At 44.5% G+C, this 8,932-nt stretch overlaps 1 protein-coding gene across 1 annotated transcript in view; it reads left to right on the top strand.

Annotated features, from left to right (window-relative positions):
• Positions 1–3,163: 3,163 nt before the first annotated feature.
• Positions 3,164–8,932, top strand: part of LNX1 (ligand of numb-protein X 1) — a 99,252-nt gene continuing 93,483 nt past the window's right edge. Inside the window, exon 1 of the mRNA XM_006019016.3 lies at positions 3,164–3,214. The gene's annotated coding sequence lies outside the window, so the exon portion shown is untranslated. The remainder of the gene's footprint in view (positions 3,215–8,932) is intronic.

The following is an 8,932-nucleotide window of genomic DNA, read 5'->3' as shown; positions in this document are numbered from 1 at the left end:
ACTTGGAACGGGTAAACTAATGTGGTATTTCTTATGGGAAAGCGGGAACATGTGGGGAGTAAGAGACCAGGGGTCAGGTGTTCTGTTCTTTCCTCTGACACTTAGCTTGCCATGTGACTTTAGAAAAGCCACTCAGTTTTCTCCTTCTTCAGTTTCCTGATCTCTAAGCATGAGTGAGATTTTCTTATTGGCAAGGGGGCATGATGAAGCTTAACAAATCTTTGCAAAGCATTTTGAAATTCTTTGGTAAAGAGGCATTTTAGAAGTGCAAGCAATCCTTGTGTATTGACACCTAATATTTTTTAGATATAGCTTGCAGTTGGTAATTCAACAAGTTTTAGATTCAGTCATGACCATGAAACAAAAAAGTTAATTTCCAGGCAGTATTGCTTAGATAGATAGCTGTTGGCTTTTGACATAGCCCTAATTTCATAAAGACAGGGCAGCTTTTGTGACAAGAGTCCATGCAGAGGTACAACAAGCTTCAGTGGAACTGAGGAAAGGAAATTGGGGGTGAGAACAAGTGTTTGCGGAACCTGGCTTAGGTTTTAGTGGCTTAGTTTGAGCTGCCTAAATGTGAGCCAGGTAGCTACATGCAAGTGTTCACCACTTGCCAGGAGGAGATACAGGCAGCCAAAGGCAAGTAAATCGGAGAGAGGGTGGGCTGACAGGCCTCGGAGAGTAGTGCTGGCAGATCCAGGTGGGGCTTGTATATCTGCAGAGGTGGCTGGAGAGTCCAAGGATGGGATGGGGGGCTGCCCAGTCTGGGTGGGAGCTAGTTGGGAAGGTAAAAATAGCCTTAACAGGGTCAGGGGGGTAAAAACAGCACAGCCATGGGGCTGTGGAGAGTGGCCGGGCTTTCCCTGCCCCCGGGCTATGCTAGGAATGGGTACAAGTGTTCACTAGGTCAGGTTAACCCATTTTAGGTTGGGTTAATCCCTTACTGAAGAGGTCTGACAAGAACTAACTTTAGATAGGGCATGCCATTTTTAGAGCAACTTAAACCATGACTCAGTTATCCAGGTTGTAGCTGTATTGGTCTAGAGGCAAAAGAAATAAAAACTCATGACAGAGGTGATATCTTTTATTAAACCAACTAGATATTTGCAAAAAAAAATTATTTGAGAGCACTTGTAAACCCAGCCATTTAGATTGCTTGGTTAGGGCAATCTATACTGGGATGTGTGCGTGCACCCAGATGAAAAGTAATAAAGCTTGATGTTAAGTACTCAGGTAAAAATGCATTTATAGTACACTTCTTATCTAAAGCTACTAAGATTAGGAACCAAGTTAACACTACCCCTGTACAACACTGGTATTTGCACATACACACACCACACTTATTAAGTTGGCTATGATTCTTCTAGGTCAGGGGGCCAGTCAAGCCAGGAGTGCAGACAGCTAAGCATTAAATATGCACCAGTCTGCTATGCCTCAAAATAAATCTCTTTTTGGCATATACTTAGCATAACACTAAACTACCTATATTTCTGTTTTATGAGGTTGCACACCCAAAGGGAACAAGACCTGCTTCACTATATGGCTTTCTGGTATCATAGTGAGGTGCTACATGTTTACCCAGGATAGAAATTTTAAACCAAAACAAAATCCTAAATTGTAAAATTCCCTTGAGATGCCAAGATGCCTTGGTTTTTTTTTTCTTAATTAAAAAAAAAGGACTTTATCAGCCAGTCCAGGATGCTTGGTAGCTTTATTCTGTCCTAAAGCTTTGCTAGTGAACATATATGTTCTAAAACCAGTAATTACTTGGGGTTTGCTTCTTTGTTTTGTCTGTCTGTTTTAAGAAATGTGATTACATGACTCTAGCTAACCCAGTTCATTGGTAATTCACTTATTACCATGGTATCTGGCAGGACCCTAGTATTTTCATTAAGTTAATAGTACACATGATCTTAGAATTTGCTCCCCAAATTAGATTTACTCAGGTCCATATATGTTAACTTCTAAGCATTACATGGCACTGACAGACATTATAGCTCCCTGCTCTAACTCATGGTTCTTCACAGGAAGCACCATGAGTTACAGCGATTTCCTCTCCACCCCCCAATGCTACAGACATTCGCTGTTCAGTGTGGGTTGGGTGGGGGAGAGGTCCAGTTTGCAGCGACTGCATATCTGTAGCCTCTCTCCCCTAGCCCTGTTCCCATTCTTCCTCCCTCCCTCCCCAGCTCTGGTGCTGTCTTCAGGATGGAAGAAGGGAGGGAAGGGAGCTTTGTCTGGGGTTTTTCCAGCCTACACTAGAGGGTGAGGTGGGTTGGATTGGATGGTCTGGGAGACATGGGTCTTGTCCCTATGTGCACAGGGTGGGAGAGCTCTGCAGCAGCAGTTGTCTCCCAGCCGATGCACATCAGGACCTTTCCCGATGTGTACAAGGCCAGGACACAGCTGCTGCTGCAACTGATAATGCTCTCCTGGCCCCATATTCCTTGCCACCCTCAGCAGACCAGGGTGGGATCAACCCTGTACTGGGCTGCTCCCATTGGGAGCAAATCTGTGCTGTAGGCTTACTGTGCAGTATTTTTTCTGCGCAGTAAGCCTAGTTCAAATTAATAGCATGCGTAGATGCGCTGAGGATGGTATCTCATGGACTGTCATTTAAATGGAGATTTAACCTGCTCCTGACTAAGTTGTGAACTGATAAGATCACAGTGAAAGGTACTATGTTTCTGTAAGGAACAGATTTTAAATAATAGAAATTGAAGTCTTAGTTTCAATGAATATGGCCTAATCAATTTCAATCAACTATTTAAGTGTGAGATTTTTCAATGCTAGGTGTTGGCCCAGTTCTGTTTCCATTGAAATCAATGGTAAATATTCTGTTCCATTTGGGAGCAGAGTTAATTCAACAATGAAGGCATTATATTAACCAAAATAATAATTTTCTTATTTTGTCAAATTTTTATTATTCTTTTTCATTTTGTTGTATTGTTTTTAAAGTCCCCAGTCTCCGGCTGGAAACAGACATCACCTTTCTGCCACCAAAACAATTTCTATGGCAGCACAAAGGCCAAGCAATCAGATATCCATGCCCCTTGTCTCAACAGAAATTCCCCAAAGTGGCTTAGATGCATGTGGTATAAAATTGTATCGTTTTGCCTTTTTTTGCAGAGGATGTCTGTTTGCTTTATGGCATAAGAACATGGAAAGCCCAAAGCTTATCTAGAGATCTTTCAGACGCATTTTAATCTTGCAGGTAAGAAGTATTATTTTGTAGTAATTATTCTGATTAGCAAAATAAGGCCATAGAAAAGTATATAAATATAATAGCAAAGTATTTAAATCTGTACTCAATTTTAAGCACATGAACAGTCCCATAAATATCTTTCCTTAAAATGACCTTGGTGTCAATTGAACTATTAGCAGGTTAAAGTTAAGTATATGTTTAAGAGCTTTGCATAAAAATACTAATTTTTGCTTTGTTTTAAATAACACTGCACTCTGTCATAGCTCTGCATTTCCATACAGGTTTGTGCAAATTAAATCAAGCTGGAGGCTAGAGTACAACATTTTAGCACAGCATCAAATGGAATTTACATTTTCAAGTTGGGGTGCTAATTAAGACCTTGCAGATTTTATAACTTTATGTTCAGTTTTGAAGAAGGTCTATCAGAATAAGCATAATGAAACCTAAGTGCTCTAAAAAGCTATTATGGTTCGTTAACTCCATAATAGAAATTAGCTCTCAAAAAGCTTTCTTATTTTTTCCTACTATTGCTTCTACCTTTGCTGTGTTCTTCTTTCAAATACTTATAGGACATGTCTATACATACCTATTAACACACAGCTATAAGCTCCAGAGCTTATTGCTGCCAGGTGCATGTCTGCACATGTGCTTGGGTCGCAGCACATTGAGCTGGGTCACAGCAGTCCCAGCTGGCAGGGAGCCTGGGGGGTCAGCTTGCCAGCCTAGGGCTGCTCTGACCAGGCTCAGTTTGGTGTGGAGGGGTTGGCTGGGGAACAAGAGTGCTGCAGCAAGGAGCTAGCTAGCAGGTAGCCCCTGCACTGAAGCATCCTCATGCCCCAGCCAACCAGACCAGCATCTACACATGTGCTGTTGCACACAAAAAAAACTCTGGAGCAAGGTAGCACTTATATTTTTTTTACCCATTTGCAGAGTTTATTAGTTGTGTACGACCTAATAGGGCCACACATGTAAATGCTGAGACATTTACTGCACAGTTAACTAGGCAACTGTGCAGTAAATGTCTCATGTAGACGCATCCACAGGTACCTACTTTGGCCAAAATGTTCTAATGGAGTTCCTAAAGATAAATACCTTTTAAATCCCTCTATTATACGTGGCTCAAACAGGGCAGATTTTATGAAATTCTGAGTACCACGTCATCCTGTCCACTTAGTTTGGGTACTTCTGGCCTTTTGAAAATGGGTTTGTTTATTTATTTAGGCAGCTCATTATGAATTTCAGCACTCAACTTTTTTTTTTATCCCACAGTAGATCTATAGTGCAAAATTCAGTGCCATGCAGAGAAAGCTGAGGCAAGTCTTAAATGTGCTAGCTTTGGTACTGGAAACTGGGGCTGTGCCAAATTTCAACTGGTGTTTCGTTTTGAAGCTATTTCAGTGCATTTTGAGCTCAAAACAGCAAAATCAAAACTAAACGAAAGGCTTTAAAACAGCATCAAAACAAAACGAGGGCACTTAAAACATTTTGAAAGTTTTTCAAAATGTTTCGAGTTTCGAAGCCAGACTTGCTTGAGGCTAAACAGAAATTAAGGAGGGGGAAGGACTGTCTGATATTTACATCTAGCTCCCAGTTTGATTCCCCAGCTCTCTAATCGCCTCCCCCAGCTCTCTGTCATTTCCCCAGCTCTTCCCAGGGGGTGCAGGCCCCCAATCTGCAAGCGGGGTTTCAGCAGGTTGCTGCTGCAGGCTGGGGCCAGTGCCGCTTGGCACAGTGTGCACCAAGCACTGGGAAGATTTCAGTGCTGCTGCTGGCCCCAGCCTGTAGTGGCAGCCTGCTAAACCAGGTGCACAGATCTAGGGCCCCAAGCCCCACAGGAAGAGGTGGGGGAATGAGCTGGGGGCTGGGGAATCAAGCTGGGGGCTGGGGAATTGAACCAGGAGTTGGAGAATTGAACCGGGGGGCACTCTGCTATGAATGCCCAGAGGCCCCAATTGCCACTGCCAGGGCCAGTGAGTGCAGGGGTTTGGGGGTTTGTTTTTTTAAAGCTCTTCACACCAACTGTGGAGCATGCAGGTGACAACAAGATGCTACTGCCGGCTGGGGCCAACGCCAGCTCCCTAGTCTGCCTGGCGCAACCCGTGCCAAGCGCCGGGAAGAACCCAGTACTGGCATTGGCCCCAGCTGGCAGCAGCAGCCTTCTGTCATCCCACACGCAGATCCAGGGGCCGTGCCCCCTGGAAGGGCTGCAGGACTGTGCCAGACTCCTTCCAGGGGAAGCAGGCCCCCGGATCTATGAGCAGGATGACAGCATGCTGCTGCTGCTGGCAAGTGATACTAGTTTTGCTTTGAACAGTTTGAGGTGCAAGTTCACAAAACTCCCTGCACCTATCTCCTTAAAACTTGGCAAGCTTCATGCCCTCAGAAGCAGCTATCATCCTTGCAGTTTTCATCTGAATCAGGCAAGAAATGATAATGTTATAGGCATTTTTATGATTCCCCATTATAGCCTATGAGCGAAACATTGAAATGCATCAAAACAGCATTGGAACAGTTTCGACAAAATGAAATGGAACAGTGTTTTGAAACAGCAAAGCAAAACACTGTCCCTTTGAAATGGTGAAACGGAAATTGAAATGAAATGGTGCTGATTCGCACAGCCCTACCGGAAATGGTGCAGCTGCATTAACATGGCCCTCCCCTCAGTTGTTTAGCATTGCTTCTCAGCAGGACTATGTCATCCAGGTAGAGTGCTCACTAATGGAATTGCACTGCTTCTCATATCCAAGCCTGCTTGTTCCGAGTTAGCTTGGGCCTAAATGGCACTGCATTATGCCATGTAGATATACTCCAAGTTTGATCAATCTTATCTCGCATCCGTTCCCCCTCAGACTGCCTCAGACTCTTGGGTGTTGCTTTGTTCATGAACTCAGCTCTTCATATCGATCCTTGTAGTCAGTTTCCTGCCATCTCCTCCACTTCTCTCAATTTGTCTAATTTTTTCATAGCTCTGAACAGCAACAAGGGTACAGACAGAAGTGCAGGTCTCAGCTGTAACTCAGAACATTTTCTGCAAAGTGTTCTGAGTTACAACATTACTCCAGACCAAACAGAAGTTCAAGGTTGGTTCCAGGGGGGAAGGGAATCTAGCTGTGGGCTGGGAGCCTACAGCGAGGTTTCCATAGCAATGGTCATAGCTCTCTGTCAGTGCCTGCTTTTTTCAGAATGGGAGGGGGAAAGGCAGCAGAGGGAGCTCATTCTTAGGGCTCCACAGCCAGTGCCCACCTTGGAGTGGGGGGAACTCCAATACACCCACCCCACCCTCCAGGGAAGGGCTGAGAAACACCCAGACTGAACTCCTCCCTCCGCTGCCTTTCCCTGCTCCCATTCTGAAAACAATGACAGGCCGGGAGCTCTGCAGTTGTAAGTTACAGAAGATGCTACATTTTGAAACATCATTATCTGATCCCTCATGTAATGAAGGGTCAGATTTTCACCAGATTGGCCATTCTGGAAGCTATTTGCAGCCATGTACTTGTGTTTGGTCATGGCTATAGGCTGCTTTCTGTGGCCAGATCAGTCACTTCTGTCTGCACCCCAAATAAAGGTCCCAATAAATCCCGCAACACAACCCTTACCCTATTGAATGCAGCATCTAAGAATGGGGTATAGGTTGTAGCCATGGTAGCCTCTAAGAATGTACATGAGCACATGAATTTCAACAGGCCTTTATTATGCTCTTAAGGACTGTGCTGAATAGGGGCAATATATTGAATTTGAGGCCTACATGCTGCAGAACATGGAAAAGTCTCACCAGACTTTTAGGCCAGGTTTAAACCACCTCCAGGGCATGCCTGGGAGCAGGGGAAAGAAACATGACCCTCCCCATTTTGCACGTGCCCCAACCTGCCAATTAGGTTGCATAAGCATCTTGGTTCGGTCCTGAATATACACCTCAGCATTGTGCTCAGGTTCTAATGAGACAAAGAGCCTGAGGGCAATGCTGAGTCACATACACAGGACTGCTCTAAGCCATCATTTCCACAGCCTGATTTGCAGGCTTGAGCACACTCAGTGCTGATGTGAACAGGTGGAATCTTCTTGGCACTATACCTTGGCTTGTCCTGGAGGTGGTATAGACATGACCTCAGACTCTTACATCCCTGTTCTATGATGTCATCGTTTTTGAATACTCAGTCTAAAATAGCATGGACTTTTTGGAGGAGCTAATAGTATGTCTATGTACAAGGGAAAACCTCAAAATATTTAAGAACAAAAACACGGTATTAAAAATTAAACACAAAATTAAATGTAATATGTTGGCTTGTAGTTAGGAAGCTCATTGTTTATGATAAATGGAATGTCTGTGTGTGTGTTGGTACAATATCTGGAAACTCCATCTTTCACTCCTAGTATAAGTAGATTTTAATGATCTCTGGTTTTGGTCAATAAGCTTTGATGCAATGTTTTTGCATGTGCATTTGTCTGTGATAAATGGTGTGATACTTTTTATTAGATCCATGTGCATGTTTGCCATTTTTACTGTTTGTGGGGTAGGTGGGCTGGCAGCCCTGGAAACTAAACTTACCTCCTTTAGTTGTAAAACAGCTGCAGTGCTACAGACTTCCTCAAACACCACAGCAATGTGTTTCAGTCTTGAGCTGAGAGGTATCATTTCTAGTGGTAAGAAGGCAGTTTCCTTTTGGCATTCAGTCTTTGTTGCTTTTGGGACTCTGTAACAGGGTGGCCTGTCACCTTAAAGGAAGGCAGCTAGTTAGACTGAAGGGCAGCCACTGTGGGGAGGTGAATGAGGGTGTAGCTCACTGGGCAACAAAAACCCCAGCAGGCAGAACCAGCACCAGAGGAAGGAGACCTCTGGGCAATGAGGAAAACAAGCCTAGGAAATAATGCAGGCTGCCTGCTGTGGGCTTGGGGCTCCCTGCCCTGCTGCCCTCCCCCTGGGGGCTCCACAGCCCAGTGGGCAGGACCCAGCACGAGAGGGAGTACCGCACCACGCCATCATGGCTGCCAAGCTAAGGTGCCCCTTGCCCACCCAGCAGCAGTAGAGGCAGAACTCCACGCCGCCACCACTGCTGCACCTCACCTTGGCGGCTATGACAGTGCAGCGCTCCCTCCTGCACAGGGTCCCACCTGCTGGGCTGCAGAGGCAGCTTCTGCCTGGAGCTGGTCCAGGCCCATTGCAGCCCGGCACCCTGCCATGGGTGCAGAAATCTTGCAACCCCAACCACTGATGTTGCGACCCCATTTTCTCACGGTTTGGGAACCACTGCAGTAGGGTGTTCAGATTTAGTTAAGACACTTGTTCTCTTGAAACTGGACTATAGCTACTAATTACTTTAATAACAATACAAAGGCCTGTTCTTATCTGGCTTTGTGTTGTATGGAAGTAATTCTTCTGAACTCAGTGGGCATACTGCATGGAAAGTCAATATAAGACAGATTACAGTCATACCCTACACATTTCAATAGAAATGTTTTCTGCCCTCCCAAGATCCATCTTTTACATCTATGTAAGAAAATAGTCTTGCTCAGTGGGTTTGGCAATAATATTGTCTATATCTTTTCTTCTCTTCCATAAGGGAGACAATGTTTGACTGGATATTCATCAAAACGTATTAATGCAGAAAAATGTGGGAGGTGATATGGAGGCATAATTATTCAGAAAATAACCCATTCTCATTTTGTGTGACACGGTAAAGCCTGTTTTTGTGGGAGTTCTAAATCTTTAATTCTTTATAAACCTGTGTC

This window comes from Alligator sinensis, unplaced genomic scaffold (assembly GCF_000455745.1).
Source record: "Alligator sinensis unplaced genomic scaffold, ASM45574v1 scaffold134_1, whole genome shotgun sequence".
NCBI lineage: Eukaryota > Metazoa > Chordata > Crocodylia > Alligatoridae > Alligator > Alligator sinensis.
The sequence above is the reverse complement of the archived record's forward strand: the minus strand, read 5'-3'. Positions and strand labels throughout refer to the sequence as shown.